The sequence below is a fragment of the Heptranchias perlo genome, chromosome 6, assembly GCF_035084215.1.
Source record: "Heptranchias perlo isolate sHepPer1 chromosome 6, sHepPer1.hap1, whole genome shotgun sequence".
Classification (NCBI taxonomy): Eukaryota; Metazoa; Chordata; class Chondrichthyes; order Hexanchiformes; family Hexanchidae; genus Heptranchias; species Heptranchias perlo.
The window spans coordinates 107496977-107516486 of NC_090330.1; the positions used below are offsets into that span (position 1 = coordinate 107496977).

The following is a 19510-nucleotide window of genomic DNA, read 5'->3' on the forward strand; positions in this document are numbered from 1 at the left end:
GTAAAGCCAGCGGCAGCTCCCCGATTTCCAGCCTCTTCAATGGGAGTGGACTGGATTGGGGGGTGGGGAGCTTTTGTATCTGTGAAGGTGCCAGGATATGTCCAGATTTTTTTTTTAAATGTGGAAATGTCAACTTTGCACAAAGAACAAAGGTTTGGAAACCGGGGGAGCTGCAGGCGGCTCGTTACTGGGACTGAAAGAGAAAATAAACTTTCTTCAGGTGTTATACCTGCCATCATGTTACATCCACGCTCTCTATTTCTACAATACAATTATTTCCACATCACAGCAAAGCGAATGAAAGCTGGCGGAACAGAAATTGCAAAGACTTCTTGCAGGAGAAAAAAAGCCAGGGCCCTTTTCAGTGCCAAGGACGAGCACTGTGGGAATGTGATTTGGGCAAGATTATCAGAGGGCGACATGTGCAACACTCCCAAGTATACTGGACTGGATATGGGGATGGTTTTAATGAAAGAGAAACCCTAATGAGTTGCCAACTAGTAAGTAAAGCACAGCTGTTTCTGTCCGAAATAAACAGAGCACTTAAGACGCTATAACCGGCAACTTCCAAATTGACTTCAATGCAAATAGATAATGGTCAGCGCTTTTTGGCCGATATAAGTGACTGCCTGTTTTAAACATGGACGCTTTAAGTGGTGGGAACTGTAACTCCGAACTACAATAATTGGTAAAACATAATTTGGTGTTTTAGTAAAAATGGCCTATTATATTCCAGTCTTTCATTCCCTGCCAGACAGAAAATTTGCTGAATTATTATAATCAAAGCTCAATTAATGGTATTCCAGTTGACTGCCTACTGGAACGTACCACTTGTTGGCACGTGCTTCTTGATTTTGACCAGTGGACTGAATATAGACTGAGGCACTGAATCAACAAAAGCAAAATACTGTGGACGCTGGAAATCTGAAATAAAAACACAAAATGCTGCAAACGCTCAGCAGGTCAGGCAGCAACTGTGGGGAGAGAAACAGAGTTAACGTTTCAGGTCGATGACCTTTCATCAGAACTGGAAGAAGTTAAGAGACTTTACAGTTTATAAGCAAATACAAAGCCAGGGCAAAAGGGAAAGAGCTGTGATAGGGTGGACAGCAGGAAATGACAAACGGGATGATGGTGCAAGGCAAAAGAGGGCGGTAATGGGACAAGTAAAGAAACAAAAGATGGTTCCAGAGGAGCTGTAAATGGTTACCGCAGAGGCGGAGGGAAGCGTGGAGAATCTGGCAAAGAGCAGGCTCCCGTGACCCGGGAATGTGGCGGAGAAAGGGTGACAAAGGTCACCCCACCGACCGTGTACCGATAGGGAGTCATAAATCAACGTGGTTTTATTCCCCGACAAGTTAATGAACAGTAAACAATATAACAACATTTAAAAACGCAGCTCTCAGGCTTCTGGCTGCAGACCTGAATTTCGGACTGTAGACTGACCCTTGAACTACATGTGGAGTCCAGTATCTTCTGTAATGGGAGACCCCAATGCAACTGGGATACTGCCAATTGATGACCCTGTCCCATTCTCAAAGGCCTCAGCCACAGCTGTCAATTAAACCCACCAACGTAGCCCGGACCTGATTTTTTTTTTGATCGGGGCAAGGTGGCATTATACTGAAACAACGACTGCATCTCTCATAATTACATTAAAATCAAACAGCCATTCATCAACGTATAATGGATAGACAACCGTAACCAGGCGAAGATGGTGGTGATTGAATATAACGTCTCAATTAAATGATTAACACTTTAGGCAACCCAAGTGTGCCAGCGTCAGAAACTCACACCTTGGAGTCCTCTGCAGCCAACCTATCTGATAAAAGAAAAAGACTTGCATTTATGATCTGAGCTCATTGGCTTTTAAAAAATATATATACTTGGTTTTCTCTTGGCATTAACCTCTTACATGCTGTGTCTATAGCACTATAAAATACAAGTTTAAAATTCAACGCAAATAAGAAGTAATTTTTTTTGGCATAGATCTTCTACTCTATTTAAATCTTATCATTTAAGGTGTGTTTCATTTCCCCATTTTGGCTTCGAAAATGTATGGCTTCATATTTCTCTACATCTGCCCACCCTGCTAGCCTGTCTATATCATCCTGCTGTCTTTCTCAGACCTCAACACAACAGCTTGCATTTCTATCGAGCCTTTAACGTAGTAAAACATCCCAAGGCGCTTCACAGGAGCAAAGTTTGACACCAAGCCACATAAGCAGATACTAGGACAGGTGACCAAAAGAGGTAGATTTTAAGGAGCAGCTTAAAGGAGGAGGGGCAGAGATATTTAGGGAGAAATTGCAGAGCTTGGGACCTAGACAGCTGAAGGCACAGCCGCCAATGGTGGGTTGAAGGAACTCGGGGATACGCAAAAGAACATAAGAAATAGGAGCAGGAGTAGGCCATACGGCCCCTCGAGCCTGCTCCGCCATTCAATAAGATCATGGCTCATCTTCGACCTCAACTCCACTTCCCCGCCCAATTCCCATATCCCTTGATTCCCCATAGAGTCCAAAAATCTATCTATCTCAGCCTTGAATATATTCAATGACTCAGCATCCACAGCCCTCTGGGGTAGAGAATTCCAAAGATTCACAACCCTCCGTGTGAAGAAATTCCTCCTCATCTCAGTCTTAAATGGCCGACCCCTTATCCTGAGACTATGCCCCCTAGTTCTAGACTCTCCAGCTATGTCAAGCCCCCTCAGAATCTTATGTTTCAATGAGATCACCTCTCATTCTTCTAAACTCCAGAAAGTATTGGCCCATTTTACTCAATCTCTCCTCATAGGACAACCCTCTCATCCCAAGAATCAATCTAGTGAACCTTCATTGCACCGCCTCTAAGGGAAGTATGACCTTCCTTAGATAAGGAGACCAAAACTACACAGTAATCCAGATGAGGTCTCACCAAAGCACTGTACAATTGTAGTAAGACTTCCTTACTCGTGTACTCCAACCCCCTTGCAATAAAGGCCAACATGCCATTTGCCTTCCTAATTGCTTACTGTACCTGTATGCTAATTTTTTGTGTTTCTTGTACAGGGACATCCAAATCTTTCTGGACACCAACACTGAATAGTTTTCACCATTTAAAAAATATTCTGATTTTCTATTCTTCCTACCAAAGTGAATAACCTCACATTTCCTCACATTATACTCCATCTGCCACCTTCTTGCCCACTCACCTAACCTGTGTCTATCCCAAAGTCCAGAATTGAGATCTTGGAGGGCTGTAAGAGGTTACAGAGATAGGGAGGAGCGAGGCCATGGTGGGATTTGAAAACAAGGATGAGAATTTTAAAATTGAGGTGTCGCCTGACCGGGAGCCAGTGTAGGTCAGCGAGCACGGGTGAGTGGTGCGAGTTAGGATACGGCCAGAAGAGTTTTGGATGAGCTGAAATTTCCGGAAGGTGAGAGGCTGGCCAGGAGAATATTGGAATAGTGGAGTCTGCCATGCCCCAAATTTAAGTGTCAATGGCAAGTTTTGATACTGTTCATTCAATTCCTAAGAACAGATCATTTACGCATATAGCAGCCCCAACACAAAATTCTGAGCAACACCCCTCGTCATACCTTTCCAGTTTGCAAAACTTCTTTCTACCCCTACTCTTTACTTTCTATCCTCCAATGATCTCTCTATCCATGTGATCACATTACTTTTAATTCAACATCCCATTACTTTTGCCATGTGGTGTTCATCAAATTCTTTTTGAAAATCCATATAAACTGCATTTCTTTTATCCTTCCCCTCTGTTATTTCCTCATTAATTCTGCAAGTTTGGTTAAGACATTGGTGCTGACTGGCCCTGATTAAGTCATATTTCCACACGTGCTAACTACTACTGCTAAATTCCCGTCTGGAATAACTACTTAGTAATTACTATAATATAACGTCTTTCTATAAGGAAACATATCACTCCTGCCCATGAAACAATGCAGCACCCAACTCCCCGTGATCAACCACACCAGAGATTCGAACGTACAAAATTGAGGGGCAGGAAAACACTAGTTGATTCATCAAGCCTGCCCCCCACACCCCATGATGGCTCGAGTATTATGACCAGACACTTCCCACCCATGTAACTTTTTTTTTATTCGCTCATGGGATGTGGACGTCGCTGGCGAGGCCGGCATTTATTGCCCATCCCTGATTGCCCTTGAGAAGGTGGTGGTGAGCCGCCTTCTTGAACCGCTGCAGTCCGTGTGGTGAAGGTTCTCCCACAGTGCTGTTAGGAAGGGAGTTCCAGGATCTTGACCCAGGTCAACTTCCTGGGAGAGGCAAAAATAAAAACCCAGAGAAAAATAACTTTAAAATAATTCACTAGTTTATTTTTTTTTTAAAAAGGTTGATAATTAGGTTTGCCATCTTCCTTCTTCACTTGAGTCCAATCCACCGTGTTAACTTTCCGATCATTGCACTCCTTCTATCCTTCAGTGTTCTCTCCTGTAAGTTACCTTTGGACCTGAACGATTGATTGAATGTTCCTCCACTCACGCGTTGATTGAGTTGGGCGGCGCTTCGCCCCTTCTGCTGTTTCCAGGTCTGATGGGGATGGCGCTGTTCTTTATCCAAGCCCAATCCGTAAATGTGAAGCTCGCAGAGTGCAGTGTAACATCTCTCAGCAGTTGGGATATGGCGACCCAGAGCCCGTCTTCTTCTTCCTCCTCCTCCTCCTCCTCCTCTTCTCTTTGAACAACTGAAGCCCGCCTGCTCTGACCAGCCCCGACCTCTCCCTTCCCCAAAACCAAGAGCGTCTCATAGTCCTGGGGGGGGGGAAGGAAAGAAAGAAAGAAGGAGCTACCAGACCCGAGGAAAAGACTGCAGTCGCCGAGGTGAGGTTGGATTTGAACCGGGAGGAGGAGGAACCCGCACACTTGGTAAGGAACCAGAGGGACTTGTTGGAGGGGTTGATCTGGGGCTCAGGGTAAGGGGTAGTGAGGGGAGCCCAGAGCGGTGTGACTTGGAAGTTCCTCTCCTGCCCAGTATCTGGAGCGGATCTCCCAACAATTCTTTTTGTTTCGGCCTGAGTGCAGTAAATGCTCCCAGTCTCCCACCTTTGAGCCTTGTCATGTGTTGAGCTGAAGGTTGGGATTGTTTATCTCCCTATTTCTAAAAATTTTTTTTAAAAAGTAATTGGAATTAAGGGAATTAGCTCAAAAGTTTTTAAATGCAAAGATTTCAGCTTTCGTGATTAAGGATTTCTCTCTTTTCACCTCCACCCCCCAACGTTCCCTTTTATGGATCAAGTTTCAGTGGGAATTATGTTAGTTATTCGTCCAAATGATTAAAGGATTGTAGACGTTTCCACGTCCTGTTGGTGTTTCTGTGGCGCTTTGATCAGTTTCAGTGTCATAAAAGGAGATGGACAAAACGTTCGCCTTGTTTTTTTTTAAAAAATGAGTGTTTTAAGAGGCAAAACTCATTGTGAACTGCGCTTGAACCGACCGTGTAGAAACAAGGTTAGACCTCATGGGGAGATAGACCAGAAAAAATGTGAATCCAGAGAGATCACAACCAGGAGGCTGAGCCAGAGCAATCTACAGATCTGTCCATACCTTTTTTTAAAAAAAAAGACTATGTTTATCTTTAGACAGACTCTGCTTTCTGCCTGGAATCATATGTGTAACATTGGCAAACAATTAAAGGCATATTTTTACATGTCAAGCAAGTGTGCAAAAAAATGCCCATAATAGGCAGTGGATAATTAAGTGCATTTAATGCTATTTTTTCCCATTGGTACAATTATTTTTTTGTTGAATCTCTACTGGGGCTCTGATGCTTAATGTGCCTCATTCTTAAGAACATGTTACGTCAACTTTTGAAATCACATGGTTGATTCGGGACCTTTTTGTTACTGTGATTCATTTGTTTTATTAAGGTAGTCGTGTTTTATTAGATAAGTGAAGTTGGTACAGAGTAAGGCCAGCTTTCTCGGTGCTCGTGGTGTTTAGGAAAGATTCCAGAACAAAATTACAACTGGCACTTAAAATTCAGCAGAATATCTCGTTACCAAGTGACCCCTTCAGGGCTTCCATACCCTTCAATTCTGCAAAATAATGTGACTAGATTGTTCCAGTTCGTTCTGAATGTTAACAGCACATCTAGCACCCCTCCTTCCTTATATACGCTGACAGGAAATTAAGGCAATTTAAACTGGGTAAACTATCCGTAAACTTGAGCTCATCCAAAATTCTGCTGCCCGTATCCTAACTCGCTCCAAATCCCGTTCACCCATCACCCCTGGTGCTCGCTGACCCACATTGGCTCCCGGTCCGGCAACGCCTCGATTTTAAAATTCTCGTCCATATTTTTAAATCCCTCCATGGCCTCGCCCTTCCCTATCCCTGTAACCTCCTCCAGCCCTACAACCCTCCGAGATCTCTGCGCTCCTCCAATTCTGGCCTCTTGCGCATCCCCCGATTTTCATCGCTGCACCATTGGCGGCCGTGCCTTCAGCTGCCTAGGCCCTACGCTCTGGAATTTGCTCCCTAAACCTCTCCACCTCTCTACCACTCCTCCTGTAAGACGCTTCTTAAAACTTACCTCCTTGACCAAGCTTTTAGTCACCTGTCCTAATATCATATGTGGTTAAGTCTCAAATGTTTGATAATCACTCCTGAAAAGCACATTGGGATGTTTTGCTATGTTAAAGGCACTATATTAATGCGAGTTGCTGTTGGTAGCATACTTTAATAATGTACATTAAAACAAAAACTGTTGAAAACACACAGCAGGCCCATCAAGTTTCAGATGTAGAATCTTGGTCAACTCTGTACTGACACAAGGTCTAAACTAAAACATTTATTTGTTTCGTCCTTTTACAGATACTGATAGACCTTCTATTTTTTATATCAGGTTTTTGGCGTTTGGTTTCTTTTTAAACCACTGAGTTTTAAGTGCTAGTTGTAATTTTGTTCTATAATCTTTCCTAAACACCGCACAAGTACTGGGAGAATGAGCTTGATTTACGCTGTACCAATTTCACTTATCTGTTGAAACACAACCAACCTAATAAAATGAATGAATTACAGTAACAAAAGGTTCTGAATCAAGCATGTGACTTCAAAAGTTGACATAACATATGTACTTAAGAATGAGATACATTATTTGCGTATCAGAGCCTCTTATCGGAACCACAATAGAGATCCAACAAAAAAAAAATAGTATTAAATGCACTTACGAACATGAGGGACAGGAAAAGATCTACTGGTCCATCCAACCTGTTCTACACAGTCGTGAGGCCTTGTGCATCACGGTACAGACACTCCCCACCCACCTGGAGCTGTGTAATCTCCTGGGAGAGGTGCAAAACCAGATAACAACGCAGGCCCTTTAAGTGATCAGAGCTGGTCCAGGAGATCACCCTGGGCCTGATTTACGTTACAGGATAACCCTGCATCTTGTATGAGGTGATGTCCGCCCAAGCCAGAAGCAGGTCCAGCTCTCTCTCTCAAAGGAATTCAGCGAATCGGTGTTCACCGCACGAGCTGGCAGCCTGTTCCGAGAGTCCACTGTTCCCTGGGAAATGAAGAACCTCCTAATATCCAAAGGCCCTGAGATAACTAAAAGTAGTGACACAGGCCATTTAAAAAAAAACAAAGAAAGAAAGCACTGGGGTTCATTTCTGGAGGGATAGAATTGATAGGTAGAGAACTTTGGTTAGACCACACTTGAAGTACTGTGCACAGTTCTGGTCACCATATTATAAAACGGATATAAAGGCACTGGAGAAGGAGCAAAAATGATTTACATGGATGATATCAGAACTGAGAGAATATAACTATTGGAAAAGATTGAACAGGCTGGGGCTCTTTTCTCTGGAAAAGACAAATGTAAGGAGTCTTACAACACCAGGTTATAGTCCAACAGCTTTATTTGAAATCACAAGCTTTCGGAGGCTTCCTCCTTCGTCAGGTGACTCACCTGACGAAGGAGGAAGCCTCCGAAAGCTTGTGATTTCAAATAAAGCTGTTGGGCTATAACCTGGTGTTGTAAGACTCCTTACATTTGTCCACCCCAGTCCATCACTGGCATCTCCACATCATAGAAAAGAGAAGGCTGAGGGGTGACCTGATTATGAAAGGGTTTGACAGGGTAGATGTAGAGAAGATGCTTCCACTTGTGTGCAGTCCAAAACTAGGGACCATAAATATAAGATAGTCACTAATAAGTCCAATAGGGAATTCAGGAGAAGCTTCTTTACCCAGAGAGTGGTGAGAATGTGGAACTCGCTCCCACAAGGAGTAGTTGAGGCGAATAGCATAGATGCAATCAAGGGGAAGCTGGATAAACACATGAGGGAAAAAGGAATAGAAGGTTATGCTGATAGGGTGAGATGAAGAGGGGTGGGAGGAGACTCGTGTGGAGCGTAAACACAAGTTGGGCCGAATGGCCTGTTTCTGTGCTGTACATTCCATATAACTTGTAAACTTGACCTCCTGGTCCTCTCTAACCTATTCAGTTGAAAGAAATGGTCCACATAAAGACAATCTGGTCCTTTCATAACTTTATAAGCCTCGATCAAATCACTCCTAAGTGTACGCCTCTCTAGTATAGACACCCTGCTCGTTGAGTCTATCTGGGTAACTGTGCCTTTTATGCATTTTTTGTAAACTGCTTAACATAAAAATATGACTCGAATTGTTTCTAAATATTGCACAGGGGATGTTAACGTCTTCGTTTAAATGTCACACCATGGTTTTATTTTTCTTAAACGGCAGAGTATATTGTACTAATTGTGTTACATTTCTGGATTTATTGCTAAAGATTCTTGGTACTTAGGCACAGTGAGCCATGGAGTATTTCCCAAATGTGCAGTAAACCCACTAATGAGCTAAACCGTAACAATATGCTGTGGGCATTAATGATACAAAGCAGCAATAATGGAAGACATTCAAATTAAATAGAGAATGGTAGATACAGAAAGCAGCTACCAGGAGCAATCTTATAAAGGAGTCTCAAGGATGTCATAAACTGTGGGAACAATGCTATCACTTCTATGTTCATATGTAAGCTGGGGTTGTTTTCCTTAGAGCAGAGAAGGTTGAGAGGAGATTTGATAGAAGTGTTCAAAAACCATGAAGGGGTTTAGATAAAATAAATAAAGAGAAACTGTTTCCATTGGTGGAAGGGTCGCGAACCAGAGGACACGGATTTAAGGTGATTGGCAAAAGAACCAAAAGCAACATGAGGAAAAACTTCCTTATGCAGCAAATAGTTGTGATCTGGAATGTGCTGCCTGAAAGGGTGGTAGAAGCAGATTCAATCGTGGCTTTCAAAAAGAAATTGGATAAATGCTTGAAGGGAGAAAATTTGCAGGGCTATGGGGGAATGGGACTAATTGGATTGCTCTTACAAAAAGCTGGCATGGGCTCGATGGGCCGAATGGCGGCCTCCTGTGATGTGACCGTTCTATGATTCTACTATCACGTGTTTAAAAAATATCTATCTATCTATCTATCTAGTGGGTAAATTCACTATACAGCAGGGTATTAAGTTGTTTGGACAAGAAGGTCTCGGGTTTGATCTCTGTGCTGAATTAACTGATCTCCACTCTTGGTCTCAATACCCCTGGGGTGGGGTTCCCGTTCCTGATTGCTGTGCAGTAAGTTCTGTTTTAAAAAGTGTACCAGTGCAGTACTGAGGGAGTGCAATGCTGTCAGAGGTGCCGTCTTTCAGATGAAACGTTAAACCGAGGCCCCTCTGAGGTGGACGTAAAAGATTGCACGGCACTATTCCGAGGAAGAGCAGGGGAGTTCTCCCCGGTGTCCCGGCTGACGTTTATCCCCTCAACCAACGTCACTAAAAACAGATTACCGGGTTATTATTTCATCGCTGTCTGTGGGATCTCGCTGTGCGCAAATTGACTGCCGCGTTTCCTACATTACAACAGTGACCACACTTCAAAAGTACTTTATTTGCTGTAAAGCGCTTTGGGACGTCCTGAGGCTGTGAAAGGCGCTATATAAATGCAAGTCCGTCTTTGTTTGTGTGGATGTCTGATGAGGTTAGAATCACGCTTTGCTGTGCTGCTCTCCAGGCTCTAAAAACCTGCTGTCAGTCCCTGTCTGAGCTTACGTATGAGGAATGGCCAATTATGCAGGGTATCAAAGTGTTGCCAGTGTCCGCTGAACTGCTAGAATCTGTGCCTTCAAGAGGAGGGGGGGGGGGAAAGGGAGAAAATTGGAAAAATAAACAATTGCGCAGCAATCATTGCAAGTTTACCAAGGGATCAACCATAGTCTCTTTCCTGGACGACAACAACTTGCATTTATACAGCGCCTTTAACATAGTAAAACGTGCTTCACAGGAGCTTTAATAAACAAAATTCGACACTGAGCCACAAAAGGAGATATTAGGACAGGTGACCAAAAGCTTGGTCAAAGAGGTAGGTTTTAAGGAGCGTCTTAAAGGAGGAGAGAGAAGCGGAGAGGTTTAGGGACCTTAGGGCCTAGACTGCTGAAGGCACGGCAGCCAACGGTGGAGCGATGGAAATCGGGGATGCGCAAGAGGCCAGAATTGGAAGAGCGCAGAGATCTCAGAGGGTTGTAGGGCTGGAGAAGGTTACAGAGATAGGGAGGGGCGAGGCCATGGAGGGATTTGAAAACAAGGATGAGAATTTTAAAATCCAGGCGTTGCCAGACCGGGAGGACGTAAGTTAATATCCATCTATTCTTAAATGACTGGTGATTTCAGCCTGTGGAACACCTTCATTTCACGCAGATAATGCAGTTAAGAATCTCTGCTTCCGTTGGCTGACTGAACCATGGTGTTATGAGAGCAGTGTGTGGAATAGTTGTTATTTTCATCAGTGTGAAATATCAACTCAGGAGACCGTGAAAATAAACATTAAGGCCTGAAGAGTCAAGGTGATAAAGCAGGTGGTTTCGTTCCCAAGTCGCCTTATCCAAACAGAAATAAGTCAATTTAACTTTCAGAATTTCATCAGTGGTCTGATTCTATGCACCGAGTTTGCAATGATTGAAAAATCAGGGCTGCAAATGGCAGCATCTGGCATCCCAAGTCTGGCAATTATTTCAACTGCACAACAAAGGTTACATCTGCTCAGATTGTATAAGGCTAGTCTCTGCGCAAACCTACCAGGTGAATATTTTCAGCATCCTGAAAATGTCTGAGGCTGTGTCAGATGATTCTTATAGTGACCAAGTCATATATTATGGAAATGGTTAATCGGGACGTTGAGACACATTAGTCCAGGAATGGTATAAAGCACTCAGTGCAGCAACTCGCCAAGGCTTCTTCGACAGCACCTCCCAAACCCGCGACCTCTACCACCTAGAAGGACAAGAGCTGCAGGCGCATGGGAACAACACCACCTGCACGTTCCCCTCCAAGTCACACACCATCCCGACTTGGAAATATATCGCCGTTCCTTCATTGTCGCTGGGTCAAAATCCTGGAACTCCCTTCCTAACAGCACTGTGGGAGAACTGTCACCACACGGACTGCAGCGGTTCAAGAAGACGGCTCACCACCACCTTCTCGAGGGCAATTAGGGATGGGCAATAAATGCCGGCCTTGCCAGCGACGCCCACATCCCGTGAACGAATAAAAAAAAATCTGAACATGACACTGGACACAGTCCAACTCACCCAGTCAATAAACGGAAGACCAAAAAACACCTGCAAAGTCGGGTGGCAATGGTCAAATCAGCTTCACATACAGTATTACATGGAAATTACAGCATGGAAAGCAAATATATGCTGCCACCTGTGCACATACAGTACACGGTGCTCACTGACCTACATTGGCTCCCAGTCAGGCAACGCCTCAATTTTAAAATTCTCATCCTGGTGTTTAAATCCCTCCATGCCCTATCTCTCTAACCTCCTCCAGCCTCTACAACCCCCTGAGATCTCTGCGCTCCTACAATTCTGGCCTCTTGCCCGATTTTCATCGCTCCACCGTTGGCGGCCGTGCCTTCGGCTGCCTAGGCCCTAAGCTCTGGAATTGCCTCCCGAAACCTCTCCTCCTCTGTACCTCTCTCTCCTCCTACAAGATGCTCCTTAAAACCTGCCCCTATCACCTGTCCTGGTATCGCTTTATGTAGTTCGGTGTCACATTCTGTCTGATTACGCTTCTCTGCAGTGCCTTGGCAAGTTTTTACTATGTTTAAGGCGCTGTATAACTGCAAGTTGTTGTTTATTCTCAGAATGAGGGTTGAGGGTTTTTGAGAAAAGCGAAGGTTTTGACATTTGAAACCAACAGGAACCCAGAGTGAATCTAGTCTCAATATTACCATAAAAACATTTAAAAGTTTTTGCTCTCCACTCTTATTCTGATACGGTCCCACAGGTGCATGTAACCCCCACCCCCCCACTTACTGCCACATCACCCATGTAACATTTCCTCAGCTGTGAGCTCTGATGGGCTCTTTGACCAGAGTGCGAGTAGCGGTAATCACAAATCAACTGCGACTGCATCTGCCCCAGTGTCCATACGTGTGTACTTCCCAGCAAGGGTCAAGGGTTAGTGGTCGGGTGCAGGAATCCTGAGACCCCCATTCCCCCCCCCCCCACCACTTTCAAGGGTTACGGAACCAAGGCGGGTAGATGGAGTTAAGGTTTAGATCAACCATGATCTAAATGAATGGCGGGACAGGTTCAAGGGGCTGAATGGCCTACTCTTGATCCTATGTTCCTATTGGTCCAGGGATGCTGAGGCCAATTATGTTGACATCACGGAATGAATTCAGCTCACTTGACGCAGACCAGGACTCAACCTGGGGCCTTCCCGGTCTCTATGGTTTAGCACCATAGCAGATGGTGAATTACTCACTGAGCCGTGGGGCGCTATTACTTGTTACTTTTTAATCACAAACTATGTTCTTTGAAGAACTAATAAAAATTGATAAGTTTGAGATTCCTATTTCAACATAAAACACCGGCATGTTCATTACTTATTACATTTAGGTGATAATAAACGAGTTACGAGCCTAAGCTTTTATTACCAGAAGTCTTGGCCAACTTCCCCCCCCTTGATGCTGTATCATATGATATTTTTCTTCATTTGAACTGTAAAAGCCCCTGTACATTTCAATTTTTTTTTGAAAATGCGGACTGATGCTGACTGGGGGAAGGATACAATTTGCGCTGTGGTTTGATGGAGATGAAAGATGCCTCGGGAGAAAACAGGAGGAACATTGGTGCTGGGACAGGAAGAGGAGGAGGGAGTCTGTTTTGATACATCTGTATACTTGGATTGTTTAAAGGGGTATTGCAGGAGTTTCAAGTCTGTGACAATTTATTAAATGTATTCGATTTAAACAAATATATAAATCCGCAATAAGTTACATCAATTAATGGACAGCTCGTGTCTGTATTGATTGAAAGAAAGAACTTGGATTTCTATGGCCCCTATCACCACCTCAGGTTGACTCAAAGTGCTTTACAGCCAATGAAGTATTTTTGAAGTGTAGTTACTGTTGTAATGTAGGAAACATGGCAGCCAATTTGCGCACAGCAAGCTCCCACAAACAGTAATGTGATAATGACCAGATAATCTGTTTTAGTGGTATTGGTTGAGGGATAAATATTGTAAACAATTTTACAACACCAAGTTATAGTCCAGCAATTTTATTTTAAATGTGAATTTAACTATAACTTGGTGTTGTAAAATTGTTTACAATTGTCAACCCCAGTCCATCACCGGCATCTCCACATCATGGATAAATATTGGCCAGAGCACCGGGGAGAACTCCCCTCCTCCTCTTCTTCGAAATAGTGGCCATGGGACCTTTTACATCCACCCGAGCGGGTAGGCGGGGCCCTCGGTTTAACGTCTCATCTGAAAGACGGCACCTCCGACAGTGCAGCACTCCCCCAGAACTGGCACTGGGAGCGTCGGCCTAGATTTTGTGCTCCAGTCTCTGGAGTAGGGACTTGAACCCACAGCCTTCTGACTCAGAGGCAAGAGTGTTACCCACTAAACTATCTGTTAAAATTAGCAAAAGGAATTTGATTACATGTGGAATAGTTGGGCGAAGTGCAAAAGATTGAGGCAGCCATATACTGGCCCAACCAACAATGGATCCCTTACGTTGCACTCTATTTTGGATAGGATGATGTCCTCGTATTTATACAAAGACCTACCCTAAGTCACTTCTTGCACTGAGTGTTGGGGGGGGGGGTGGGGGGAGGTATTTAATTACTTGTCTGACTCCTTCTACGAATCGTCACGGGTGTTTTATTTTGCCCTCATATTCTGTACCTCCCATTTCCCAGGGGGTGGGTGGCCTCAATAGGAAGAGGATGATAAGCGCAACGACACGATATAAATGCAATTGGAGTAAATAACTCTACACTGTTTGCACTGCACTGAAAACTCGCAACCAATTCAAATTCCAAAGCACGAGTTTGAATGGTGTTATGAGGAAATGTCAGCGGTGTTGACATTCCAAGGTCAGCACAGCACTGAAAGGAAAGGAATGAGTGAATGGAAACCAAACACATAACATGATTTGGGCAGGTTCATATTTCTTAAGCCTGTTATTCCCATTTTAGCGTTTCAGATGGGCAAGAGTTTTTTTTTTTTTGGGAAGCAAGGACCTGCGCTTGAAATCTGTTCAGCACAATTTCCCTGCGCTCGGTTACATTTTCAGCCCTGAATTTCCCACGACTTGTTCTGCTTAATGATGCGCTCCGTCCTTGATGTTTTATATTTGTGATGGGACAGTATGAATAAAATGTGTAACGAGATGGGTTTCCCCTTGCTCTCCCACTCTGTCGTTGATCACTTTTATGCAATGTGTGAAGTAATTGTAATTCCTCAAAACTATTTTCCAAACACCCTCTTGAACTCTTCCTCAGTTTTTCGTTCGTTATTTTCCCCGTGCCACGCCCTTTAACCCTTTATCTGCATCAGCCTTCCCGCTCTGCCCTTTAACCCTTTATCTACATCAGCCTTCCCTACCTACTATCTGTTGTAGGCCCTTAAAACCCAAGCTTGGTATTTATCTAATCTCTTCTTCCTGATTTACCTCATCTTCCCTCCAGTGGCCTTCAGTCCTGGTGCTGCCCTGCCCTGCCCCGGCCCGCTCTGCTTTTGGGCCTTTAGCTAGGTTTTCTCTCACATTTTAATGATCACGGTGCTACCCACTTTAGGACAGGAACTCTCCTCAGTTTGTTCCCTTCCTATCTTTAAAAAAGCTGAGGTAATGACGGGCTACTGTTGCTTTGTTGCTGGCAGGGCTGTCATTCGTATCGTTGGCCTTGAGAATGAGTATGCCGGCAGATTATTCAACTGTGGGGGGCATCACAGTTGAATCAAATACCTCATCGTGCCACTTGTGTGTGGCATCACAGTGACACAATTGCGATAGTTCTTGACCTTCTCCTCCCAAATAATTTTTAATGAAGACTCTAGTCCTTTAAAGCTGTGATACCCCTGTAATACAGCAACAACAACATCTTGCATTTATATAGCGCCTTTAACATGGTAAAACGTCCCAAGGCGCTTCACAGGAGCGATTATCAAACAAAATTTGACACCAAGGAGATATTAGGACAGGTGACCAAAAGCTTGGTCAAAGAGGTAGATTTTAAGGAGCGTCTTAAAGGAGGAGAGAGAGGTAGAGAGACGGAGAGGGTTAGGGAGGGAATTCCAGAGCTTAGGGCCTAGGCAGCTGAATACTGATTGCAGGCCAATTTCAGGTCTGTTTCGGACGCTCAATATCAACATGTTGGTGAGTAAATTGGGACTTTCAGTAAGTAGATCAGATAATGGTGCAGTGAAAACCACTTTAAAGCAGTTAGCGACTGTAGATAGAATTCACCCTTGCCCTTCCAGATGGTAGAGGTCGTGCATCTGGAAGGTGCTTTCGAAGAAACCTTAGCGAGTTGCTGCAGTGTGGAACTGAGCTACATGGACAAGGATGGTCCCAGGTTAAATCCCCAACTTGTGCTGAGTTTTCTGATCTTAGGGGCTGCAGTTAGGGTGGTGTACAACTGAGATACATGGGAACACATTAATGTTCTCCTTGTTATTGCCAAAATATCATTGTTCGTTCTCAGAATGAACAGGTTTATTTCAGTTTCATTTTTTAAAAAAAAATCTTCTCTCTCAACAGCAGTTTCTGTATGTGGACTTGGTCTCCTACAATCTTGAAGCTGTACCTTTTCTATAATCTGTCATTACGTGAGGGGTTCATCATAGTCATAGTATAGTATCATAGTATGTTACAGCACAGGGGGAGGCCAGTCGGCCCATCGCGCCTGTGCCGGCTCTTTGAACGAGCTATCCAATTAGTCCCACTCCCTTCCTCTTTCCCCGTAGCCCTGTAATTTTTTCCCTTTGTGTATTTATCCAATTCTCTTTTGAAAGTTACGATTGAATCTGTTTCCACCGCCCTTTCAGGCAGCGCATTCCAGATCATAATAACTGCCTGCGTTAAAAAAAATGTTTCCTCATGTTGCCTCTGGTTCTTTTGCCAATCATCTTAAATCTGTGTCCTCTGGTCACTGACCCTTCTGCCACTGGAAACAGTTTCTCCTTATTTATTCTTTCAAAACCGTTCACGATTTTGAACACATCTATCAAATCTCCTCTTAGCATTCTCTGCTCTAAGGAGAACAACCCCAGCTTCTCCAGTCTCTCCACATAACTGAAACCTCTCATCTCTGGTACCATTCTAGTGAATCTCTTCTGCACCCTCTCTAAGAGTTAATGGTTACACCATTAGTAATTAACTTAGATTTGCACTATGCTAACAAACGCTCTTTCAAATTGCAGAGGTTACAGTCCTGCCTTCTCGAAATTCGTTCTGTGCCAAGTTATCGTTTCCCCAAGCTGAGAATTAAACTGAGCCTTTCTGGTTCTGCACCAGGTTTCAGAAGAATCTCGTCTCTGTTCAAACTCCTGCTTTTAAATTTGCTCCATCAAATCTGTTAATCATTTGCCTGTGGAGTTTCTCCAAACTCAACAATGCTTCACACATGTATCTACGATTGAGAAAAAAGAATGTCAGAAGTACAATAGTGCGTGTCCTGGAAGGTATGACCAGTTTGCATGCTTTGTGTCGATCGTATGCAAATCTATGCGATGACACCAGCCAGTTCTTTCACATGACAGGAACACGACTGTTAAATAAATCAAACAAACAAAGCACTTTGATCTTTTAAGTAAATTAAACCAACAATTCAAACGCTGTGACAAAGACAGCCCTCTACAACTCCCACCGCCGAAGGACAACACTGTGCTTTCTTAAAGGGACAGGCATATTTGAATTTGGTCGTGGTTTGACTTGCAAAATACTCCAGTCAGTATCTTTCTAATTTGGAATGATTCCAAATCCTGGGTTTCGGTCAGCATTGATTCTGTGTTGTGCTCTTTGTGAGCTGTCGCTGAATCAACTTTTTTTTTTTGGCTCGCCCAGTTCTTTTCCCCTGTTGCGTTATGGCGTCTGTGAAGTGAATTAGGGGCTGCCGCCAGCCCTGCCCCACCCCCCAACACCACCAGCACCATCAGAGGCCTCGCGCCCCTCCCTATCTCTCTAACCTCCTCCAGCCCTACAACCCTCAGGTCTCTGCTCTCCTCCAATTTTGCGCACCACCCCCCCGATTTCCTTCGCCCTCACCATTGGCGGCCGTGCCTTCAGCTGCCTGGGCCCTAAGCTCTGGAAATCCCTCCATAAACCCCTCTGGCTCTTTCTTTTAAGACGCTCCTCAAAACCTACCTCTTTGACCAAGCTTTTGGTCACCTGTCCGAATATCTCCTCATGTGGCTCGGTGTCGAATTTTGTTTGATAATCGCTCCTGTGAAGCGCCTTGGGCCATTTTTCTGCTTTAAAGGCGCTATATAAATGAAATTTGTTGTAAAGAGAGAATTTTACCAGCAGTTCTGGAAGCAGCAGCACCCCAGCGGCAAATATAAATGCTGGTGTGAAAGGAAAATGCTGGTTCGGTTTTTTTTTACTGCCGGTATAAGCCAGCGATGATGATGTTCACTCTTTTTGAGAGGACATTGGTGATACCAGTGTTCGAGATTATAAGTGGTTGTGCTTCACAATCATAGAATCATATTCATTTACGGCACAGAAGGAGGCCATTTGGCCCATCGTGTCTGTGCCGGCCGTGAAAGAGCTATCCAGCCTAATCCCACTTTCTAGCTCTTGGTCCATAGCCTGGTAGGTTGCAGCACTTCAAGTGCGTAATCTAGCTGAACTGACCTATCCTAGCCCGAGAATCAAACTAGTGTGGCATAAAGCCTATCCCATTCTAATTGCAATAAGGTTCCCATTCAGTCATTTCTCATTAAAAGGAACTTTTAACAGCTCCTCTGATGATTCAGTCAGTTGCTGAGCGATACATTAAAAGAAAAATCTGCGCACAGCAAGATCCCACAAACAGCAATGTGATAATAACCAGATAATCTGTTTTTAGCGATGTTGGTTGAAGGAGCCAATGTAGGTCAGAGAAAAAAGAACCTTTATGGTTCCAGAAGCCTGTTAAAATATTGCTGAATGGCCACCTAAATATACTGCAACTAAATTTAACCACTCTTTCTGAAACTCGAGTTTAGTTTTGAGTTCCAGATCAAATCTTTGGCTGTACGCTTCAATCCGATATTAAACATAATTACCTGGACTGCACAGATCTATCACACATATCCATCAATGGCGTTCTCCATTACAATGTGAATTATTGCACAGGGGAAATGCTCTATGCTGCCCTCGCCATAAAGCCAATTAAAAGAAAACTTTATCTAGTCTCTGCAGACCATGCCTGCTCTTTGAAGCTGTTCATCACCTATTCGATAACTGGCCTATATCAAGAAAGGGAAAGGGAAAGGAATAACTAGCATTTATATATCACCTTTCACGACCTCAGGACGTCCCAAATCATTTTACAGCCAATGGAGTACTTTCGAAGTGTGGTCACTGTAGTAATGTAGGAAACGTGGCAGCCAATTTGTGCACAGCAAGGTCCCACAAACAGCAATGTGATAATGAACAGATAATCTGTTTTTTTAGTAATGTTGGTTGAGGGATAAATATTGGCCAGGACACCGGGGAGAACTCCCCTGCTCTTCTTTTGAAATGTGCCATGGGATCATTTACCTGAAAGGGCAGATGGGACCTTGGTTTAACATCTCATCCAAAAGACGAAAAGGAGAATGTGATTCTTTACTGCAATTCTACTTAGGAGATGTGTTAATGTTTTGAAAAGCAATCTTAAGATCCTGTGTGAACAGCACTTGGTGTCTTGTGCTAGATAATCGTGGTGAATTCCAGATAGACTACCAAAAATGGAAAGTAGAGTCACCTGTTCTATTCCAATTAAGAATGACTAATAACGATCTCACAGAATATTATTGGCATATCTTGATCCAGAAATATTCCTATTTAATTAAAATTAGTAACTTGGTGGAAAAAATATCTAATGAAGACACTCTAGTGTTCCCAGGTTATAGAGGGCGGGAAAACAGCTAGAGTTCGTAACATCTGTACAGACAGGTGTGTACAGATGCCAGGTGAGAACAT

The 19510-nt window shown here is 43.8% G+C and overlaps 1 protein-coding gene across 3 annotated transcripts in view; it reads left to right on the top strand.

Annotated features, from left to right (window-relative positions):
- Positions 1–4550: 4550 nt before the first annotated feature.
- farp1 (FERM, RhoGEF (ARHGEF) and pleckstrin domain protein 1 (chondrocyte-derived)) overlaps positions 4551–19510 on the top strand; it is a 240541-nt gene continuing 225581 nt past the window's right edge. For 2 of the 3 annotated variants that reach the window (XM_067986578.1, XM_067986580.1), the window contains exon 1: positions 4551–4889. The gene's annotated coding sequence lies outside the window, so the exon portion shown is untranslated. The remainder of the gene's footprint in view (positions 4890–19510) is intronic. The other variant, XM_067986579.1, reaches the window with a different exon arrangement.